General features: G+C 49.2%; 1 long non-coding RNA gene across 1 annotated transcript; it reads right to left on the reverse strand.

Annotated features, from left to right (window-relative positions):
* Positions 1 to 286: 286 nt before the first annotated feature.
* On the reverse strand, positions 287 to 6,553 carry LOC101687091. The gene is made up of 3 exons (XR_001182088.2): positions 6,168 to 6,553; positions 4,457 to 4,604; positions 287 to 2,269 (listed from the first exon to the last, which is right to left on the reverse strand). It is a non-coding gene; the product is annotated as an uncharacterized LOC101687091 (long non-coding RNA).
* Between the last annotated feature and the right edge of the window lie 1,327 nt (positions 6,554 to 7,880).

Here is a 7,880-nt window from a genome sequence, read left to right on the forward strand (position 1 = left end):
TACCCACTGAAAACATCTTTCAAAGGCCTATGTCATAAATGCATTTTCCACTTTGTTTGGGCTAATTAGAGTATCTAGAGCCTTGCTATTCAGCATGTGGGCCAGACCTGACAGCATCACCATCACTGGGGAGTTCATCAGAAACAAAAAACCTTTTGATCATTTCAAATTTTCTCCCTTTGTCTACTAATGTAAATAATTTTATTAAAATTTTCCTAGTAGCCAAAAAAAAAAAAAAAAAAAAAAAAGAAAAAAAGAAATGTAGAATCTGAAGAAAGCAGTGAACCCAGTGGGGATGGCGGGCTCCGGACAAGCAGCCTTGAGAGCCTCATTTGCAGGACAGCTTGGTCATGTCCAGGAGAATGTCAAGGGGGTTCTGGGCTTGGACTTTGTTGCCATGGTCCTTCCAAGGATGCTATAGAATACAGCCAAAAAAGGGAGAGTGTGGTGGGTGTTTCCAAACATGCTTCAGTGTCCACGACTGGCCGGCCCAAACTCAATGCTCAACCACTGCAGAAGACCCCAATGAAAAGCCCAGATTTGGCTAGAGTTCCTCCTGACCTGCTCACACACACGGGGCCACTTCCCGTCCTGCCTGTGTCCCCAGGTCCCTCGGATGTAGCTCAAAATACGCGATGAAGTTAAAAAAACAAACCTGGAATGTATCACCTTCCGAACCAAGGATGGATGCTGTCCCAAGCTGGGCTGCGTTTTATGGAATAATTCATGTCCTTGTTGGAGTCACTGTCTGATATGTGAAGAAGAGCCTCAGGACGGCCCGACTGAAGGGAGGCAGGCCCGGCAGGCAGTCCACACCGAGTAAATCTAAAACCCCCGCCTTCTGACTTGTCCTCACTCAGGATGATGCTTCCGGGCTGCTCACGCTCAGCAAACTCAGGGAACTCTCCTCCACACTGGGCTGTATTCGAGGTGTATGTCCGACTGTCACGCAGACGCACATAGCGCTAGGACGCCTCGTGGGGCGCTGGGTCATTTTCCTTTGTCCAAGAGGAGAGACCAAATGCAGAAGGAGGCTCATTAACTGAGACACGCACCGCAGTCACACACCGGATAACACGGCCGAGGGGACCTCGGCAGAAGCTGGCGCTCTAGGTAATGAACACCTCCTCAGGAGGACCCCCTCCCACCGCAGCAAACAGCATTCAGAGGATTTTCTGGGACGATTTCTTCACATATCCAGTTAATAAACACCAGAGTAAATTCTTAATTAACATATTTGGGAAATCTTTAAAAGGAGAATAGATTTTAATTTGCTTGGAACATTTTGTTGGGAGTCTTCCCAAAGGCAATCGCACAGTTAAGCTCTTGTACATTAAGTGCACACTTAACATAATCCTTTAGATTCTGGAATTTTCTTTATGAAGCTGAGCTAGCAGGAAGGCTGTGGATAAAATGGGGAATATTAAGGAGGGCACATATTGCTTGGGGCACTGGGTGTTAAACACGAACAGTGACCATGGGACACATCAAAAACTAATGAGGTACTGTATGGTGACCAACATAACATAATAATAATCAGAAGAAGAAATATAAAGGCACAACAGGTGGGACAGCTCAGTGGCCTTGTAGCTTCGCTTGGGAGGGCAGGGCCTGTGGGCAGACACTTAAAAGAGGACGCGGATTCTCTCTGATATTCCCAAGAGTGTCTGTTGCAAACCTTTCCTTTCTGAGGAAGGAGGAAGAAAAGAGGGAAAGAAAAGGTAGGAAGGGAGAGGAAATGCATGTGGAAGGAAGGAATGGAGGGAGGAGGGACCCGAGGAAGGACGCTCACTGGGAAGATGGAGACTAGTACTTACTGAGCATTTATGCTCGAGCGAGCATGTCGGCATTTACTGTCTCTCTGGATCTCTCAGGGGATATGTATTTGGTTCTTTAGTCCCATTAATGAGAGAAGCAAATAGAGATTCAAGTTCAGATGCACGTGGTAGGAGCAGTAGGGCCCGCTGTTGAAGGCGAGTAGTCGGACCGCGGAGTCCACTTCCTCTCCCCAGCACCGCATGGCCAGCTTCACTCTGACACCCAACTCCGTGTCCACGGATGGGTCTGCTCTCTGCTGCACGAGGAGTGACAGACCATTCCCTGTGACCTCCTGCAAGGCCCCATCACCATCCCCTTCCTTTCCTCTGTCCCCACTGTCCAGACCATCTCAGTCTCCAGAGACCAGCCCGGGGATCAATGTATCAAAAAGTCTCCTCACCCTGTCGTTTCTTAATAGGCTGAATATCTTCCTTCATTCAAATAATATGACCTGGAAAAGTTTGAGCAACAAATATTATAAAATAAAATCATGTGGATTTCAGCGACATATTTTGTTTACTTTATATCGGTAATATAATAAAATGTCTAGAGAAAGTAGTAAAAGTGTCACTGCCTATGAAATGTCATCTTTTTTCTTTTCTTGAGAAAAGATATTTTATTTTACTTTCCCCAAAGCAGTTCCTGTTTTCAAAGACCCTTGAGAATAGTATCTATATACTGACTTTCAGAAAAGATTAATAAGTAAAGGCATCCATGCAAAATGCATTTTACTAAAGGCCAGTGGTTATATTAGAAACTACACACAATTAACTTTCTTTCATAGATAAGAAATATGGTTTTGAATTGATCCTTTAAAAATCCCCAAAGTATTTGATCTCATAAAATCGTAGTGTTATAATTTATAAAGCAAGGGAAATTCTTGTAAACTCAGCATCTGGAGTAAGAATGTTTTGCAATGCAAATTTTTGTGCATTTTACATTTATGCCTGTGAATCAGTTAAACACACAGATCCCCATGCTATTTGCACATGCAAATCAGAGAGAGGAATGTTCCTACAGCGATCCTGCATTTGCCCCCACCCCCATCTCAGTGTGAGTTGCCTGCTTCTCTGTAGAGCAATCTGACTTGATAATGTAAGACAAAAATTACCAGGTAAGCTTAAGAGCAAAGCTCCCTCTCCTATTCCTGAATGCCCAGCATCTTCTCTCAATACCTCATTGGGTCTGATTTATAGCAGATGCTTGGGAAAGGTTTTTCTTAAGCACACTCGAAATGGGAGTTCTGAGAATTTATAGTCATGTCTCATGTACTAAGTTTAGGGTTATCATAACGAAGTATTACAAACCGGGTCCCTCAACGACAGAAATTTGTTGTCTCACAGCTCTGGAGGCTAAAAGGCCAAGGTCAAGTTGTCATCTGGGCTGGTTCCGAGGTTGGGAGACACAGTCAGCTCCAGGCCACTCTCCAGGCTTCTGGGGAACTGCTGGCCATTTTTGGCTTTCCCTGGCTTGTGGAAGCATCACCCAATCTCTGCCTACATCCTCACCCTTCATTCTCCCTCTGAGGACTGTGTCCAAAGGATGCCAATCATTGGATTAGAGCCCCATCTATGCCAATCCAATCTTAACTTATTATATCTGCAGCAATACAATGTCCAAATAAGGTCAAATTCTGAAGCCCTGGGTGTTAAAAATTCTACATATTTGTCAGGGTGGGGGACACGATTCAACTCATAATACCTGTAAAGAGCAACCACTTCCCTAGACCCCACTGACCTCTATCTGCAGAGCCTGGTTTCCATATAAGACATGTTTTAGAAATGAGGTTCTCAACATTGACTACATGTTATATTTGCCTGATGGGCTTTAAAAAGTCCTGATTCTCAGGTTGCATCTTAAACCAATTAAGTGACAATCATGCAAGGTGGTTTTTCTTGAAATATTAAAGTATAATGTATAGTGAAGGCTGATGGCCACTAGTTTAGACCAAAACTGTCAACCAGAGATGTTCCCAGCCTCATCCCTGTGGGGCATGTTCATTATTAAAAAGTTATCAAAGCATTCTCTGATGTCCCTAAAGCAACTCCCCAAGGCTTGAGTTCTCACTCAGATTCTGATCAAATCTTTCTCAGTATGACATGCTTAATATGCAGGTTGGTGTGGGATCCTGGCTCAGAGAAGACCAGAAGCAGCAAAGCAGTGGAAATCATGAGGCATGACGACAGACAGGGAAGGGGTAAGTGACTGCCAAACCTGAGGAGGAGAGACCAAGGTTCCCCCCAGCAGCCATGATGTTGCTTGAACATTTTCATCAGCAGGACTTGGAGCATTAGGGAATCAAAGCCTGGTCAACAGTTTCTGCCTAAGAAGGCAGGAAAATCCATGCTACATTTTTGGAGAGAAATATCAGAAAGAGATGAAAGATTTGTCTCGGAAGGGGGTACACTTCAGTTTACTGAAGAATTGATTCCCAGTAAACTTTCCGTTTCCTGATAATACTGGATGAATATGGTATTTTCATCAAATAAATCTTCTATTTTATTTACAAAGTATGCGATTAGGAGAACACACTAATTATCTTGTCTTTAGTTTCAGGCTGCTCAGATTGTCTTTGACAATTTTCTGACCCCACTGGTTGGGCATTCACCTTACTTCCAATTTCATGATATAAGATTACCTGGAAAGGTCATCCTCAGGTGGATGGCTTATAGGACAGCAAGGATGAAGGCACTTGACAGGAACAGAGATGGCAGCTCTGCAGCACACTTGGCTCCTGCTGTGCATGGCCGTTTCCATCCCATATTCTAGGGGCTTCTTTGGAGGATCTGATGGGATTCATGATCAGCTAATCTCAGGGTTTGGTTCATGGAGGTCATTCATTCATAAATCAGCGCATATGGCTACCTCTGCAGCCAGGTGCTACCCTCAGGCAACCAACACACAAGGGAACTGGTGAGGGAGTGTTCACACTGCAGGTGCACTCACTTCATGTACACAAGTCATGCAGATACTGTGCCTGTCTTTGATACATGTGTATACATCTGATACATAGTGTTTGCATCCTGTATATGTGTGTCCATGTCTTTCATAGAACATACATGCCTTATATGCATATGTCTTAAATATATATGCATATATTACATATATGAATCAGTCAAACTAGGCCAGAAGGGCTTTAGTAAAATATGCCATCTTCTCTGGATTATTCCAACACATAAGCCAAGATTGTTGGGATCACCTCGTTTGCAAATCTGCCAGAAAAATACATCAATACAATATAAAGGTATTGAACAGTGGAGACTTAATGAACATGAAGAACACATAGAAATAAACACAGCTTGAAGTTTTTAGCTATGAGATCTTCACATTTTTATGGTGATTGTTGTTAGTATGATGCAGAATTCTAAAACAGTTTAGTGAAAGCTTCTTTCTCTTCCTGCATGTCTAAAGAACATCAGCCCTGTGATAAACACTATAGGGCAAGGATTTGCAGTGAAGGAGGAGCATTTCTGTTCTTTCTTTTCCTCAGACCCCTGGTCATAGGAGAAGGGCTTGTTGGTATCACAAAAGCCACTCCAGAGTAATTGGTTAATGCAAACGTTAACAAATATATAGGTACAAACAAATAAACTGGAATTACAGAAGCATGGTTAGGAAAAGAACACAGGACGTAAGCAACCATCAGGAATCCAGGGGACCATATCCATCCTCAAGCTGAACACAGTCCCAAGCATCTTTCACCGAAGTCTGAGTCCCAGAAGAACAACTCGGTGCTTCCCTCTACACTGCTTGCTCCTATCTGGATGCCCTGGGGTCTGAGATGTCAGACACCCTGACAAGAAAATGAAGGAAGAATGACTGTTTGTTCTCACACTCTTAGCTCTTCTAAGTGTGGTAGAAATAAAGTGCAAGACTTTTTAGTAACTAGGAATTTCATGGTAGAATAGTCTTGTTTCGGATTTCTTGGAGGTAAGACTCCAAGTCAAGCACACAGGTACTTCTGACACCACTACCCATTCTGCCACCAGGCTTATGTCCAGGAGGCACAGTCAAAGGCCCTACAAGGGCGGGAGGAAAGACAAAGGTGCACGAGATAAAGACAAAGGAGAGCCAGTGCGGGGCAGCCGCTGTGTTGGCTGGTTTTTTCCCTACATGACACTGCTGCATCTCCAGGGCTCCCAACGTGGGTGAGGGGGATTTCAGCTGTGCAGCTCACGTCTCAAACGCTCTCCCCTTGGGAATTTTAGTTCACGTTTGGCAAGGGCTCGATGTCTCCAGGGACATTCTGGGGTGGGGAGAGGGGCAAGGGTTGCATATAAAGGAAGTGGGGTCAGGAGGCTAAAGAAAGGAGCCTCCAGTGTGTGCCTTCAAGTCTAGATGGAGCCTACCTCGCTTCAGTCCTTGCAAGGCTGGCTGGAAGTGGCCAAGGCCCCGGAGCCAGAGGCGCTGGGAAGAACAGAAGCCGTGTGTGCCACGTCCCAGGCAGCGCGGCGATGACGAGACCTCAGTGGGTCCCTCCCTGCGCGGAGTGACGACGCCCACGGTCCCGTGCAGCGGGCAGGAAGCCAGGCCCAGGCTGCGGACCCACGAGCCCGCGGAGCCAACGCCTCCAGGGGACGTTACGAGCAGAGTCTGTGCCCCTGGGTGGGGTGTCGGGCGCGGAGGCCTGCGGCTGGGTCCCGCGGCCCAAGGCCCTCTGTTTGCCGCGCGGCATCCCTTCCGGTTCGTCCCCGGCCCGGCCTCACTCCTGCAACGCCCGGGGAGGTCCTCGCGCGTCCTCTCCGGAGCCGGCCCCCGCCCCCGCCCCCGCCCCCGTCCCCACCGCAGGGAGACCGGCCTGGCGCTTCCCCGGGCCCGCGCCCCGAACCGCCCCGGCAGGAGGCCCCGCGGCCCGTGCACTCCCGCAGGGGCCGTCCGAGAAGCGGCCCGCGGGGACGGCGCAGGGAGCCGGGGAGGCTCGGAGGGTTCCAGAAGCTGCGAGTGTGGCGGGGCCCACCGACGCCCCAGGACAGCCTCCCGGGCACCTCTGCTGTGACGGAAGCTGGCCTGGAGCGCCACCTTCGAACTCGGTAAGCCCCGCAGCGGCGGACCCGAGAAGGCCGTGTTCGCGCGGGGGCGAGTGCGGCCGCGGCAGCACACACGCATGCGCCGTTAGGTAGCACACGCATGCGCGGTTAGGTAGCACACGCATGCGCGGTTAGGTAGCACACACACGCATGCGCACACCGGCAGCACGTGCTCAAGCACACAGCCTTGCCGCGCTGAAGACGAAGTCCACCCGAGCTGGGCAGGGCTTCGTGTGTGGCCCTTCACTTTCTTTATTTAAATACCCCGAAGAAGGGCGCCTGGGTGGCTCCGTGGGTTAAAGCCTCTGCCTTCAGCTGAGGTCATGATCTCAGCGTCCTGGGATGGAGCCCCGCATCGGGCTCTCTGCTCAGCAGGGACCCTGCTTCTGATCTTTCTCTCTCTGTGTCAAATAAATAAATAAAATCTTTAAAAAAATACTCTGAAGAGTAGGTTTGTGACCCCAGGAGGGGCGCTCTGCTGCGGTGGAGCTGTCCTGCTCTGAAGGTCCAGCAGCCCTTCGGCTCCAGCCTCTGCCGGCGGCTGCATTTAGGTTGCTCTTGTGCGCCCCCTGCAGGGGAGGCACGCAGGGCCGCTCTGCCCGCCTGGCCGGAGAGGGCGCAGGCCAGCTCGCTTCCCCTGCAGCTGCGGCCTCACTCCTGCCCTGCTGCCCTGTCGGCCTTTCTGGCTGAGCCGGACAGTGAGTGGGAGAGCTTAATTCAGCAGCACGTCTGGATGAAATGGACTAAAGGAGGAGGCGGCGCAGAAAGGCATCCTCGGGGGTCTCTGCCCTCGGGCTGGAAACGGCTGCCGCACGGCAGGGCTGCCAGGGTCTGTGGAAGGTTGTCCCCAAGAAGCAGCAGATCTGGAGGCCGGCGGAGGGACAAGATGACCAGCCCAGGATCCAAGCTGTGAAATTAACCTCAGCAGTCCCACGGACGGCCACCCAGCCTCGCCTGGCAAAGGGGATGCATCGTGCCAGGCGGGCAGGAGGGCGAGGAGGGGATGTGTGTGCACGTGTGTGCATTTGTGCAAGC

The sequence above is a fragment of the Mustela putorius genome, unplaced genomic scaffold (genome assembly GCF_011764305.1).
Source record: "Mustela putorius furo isolate JIRA1106 unplaced genomic scaffold, ASM1176430v1.1 tig00000107_pilon_pilon_pilon, whole genome shotgun sequence".
Classification (NCBI taxonomy): Eukaryota; Metazoa; Chordata; class Mammalia; order Carnivora; family Mustelidae; genus Mustela; species Mustela putorius.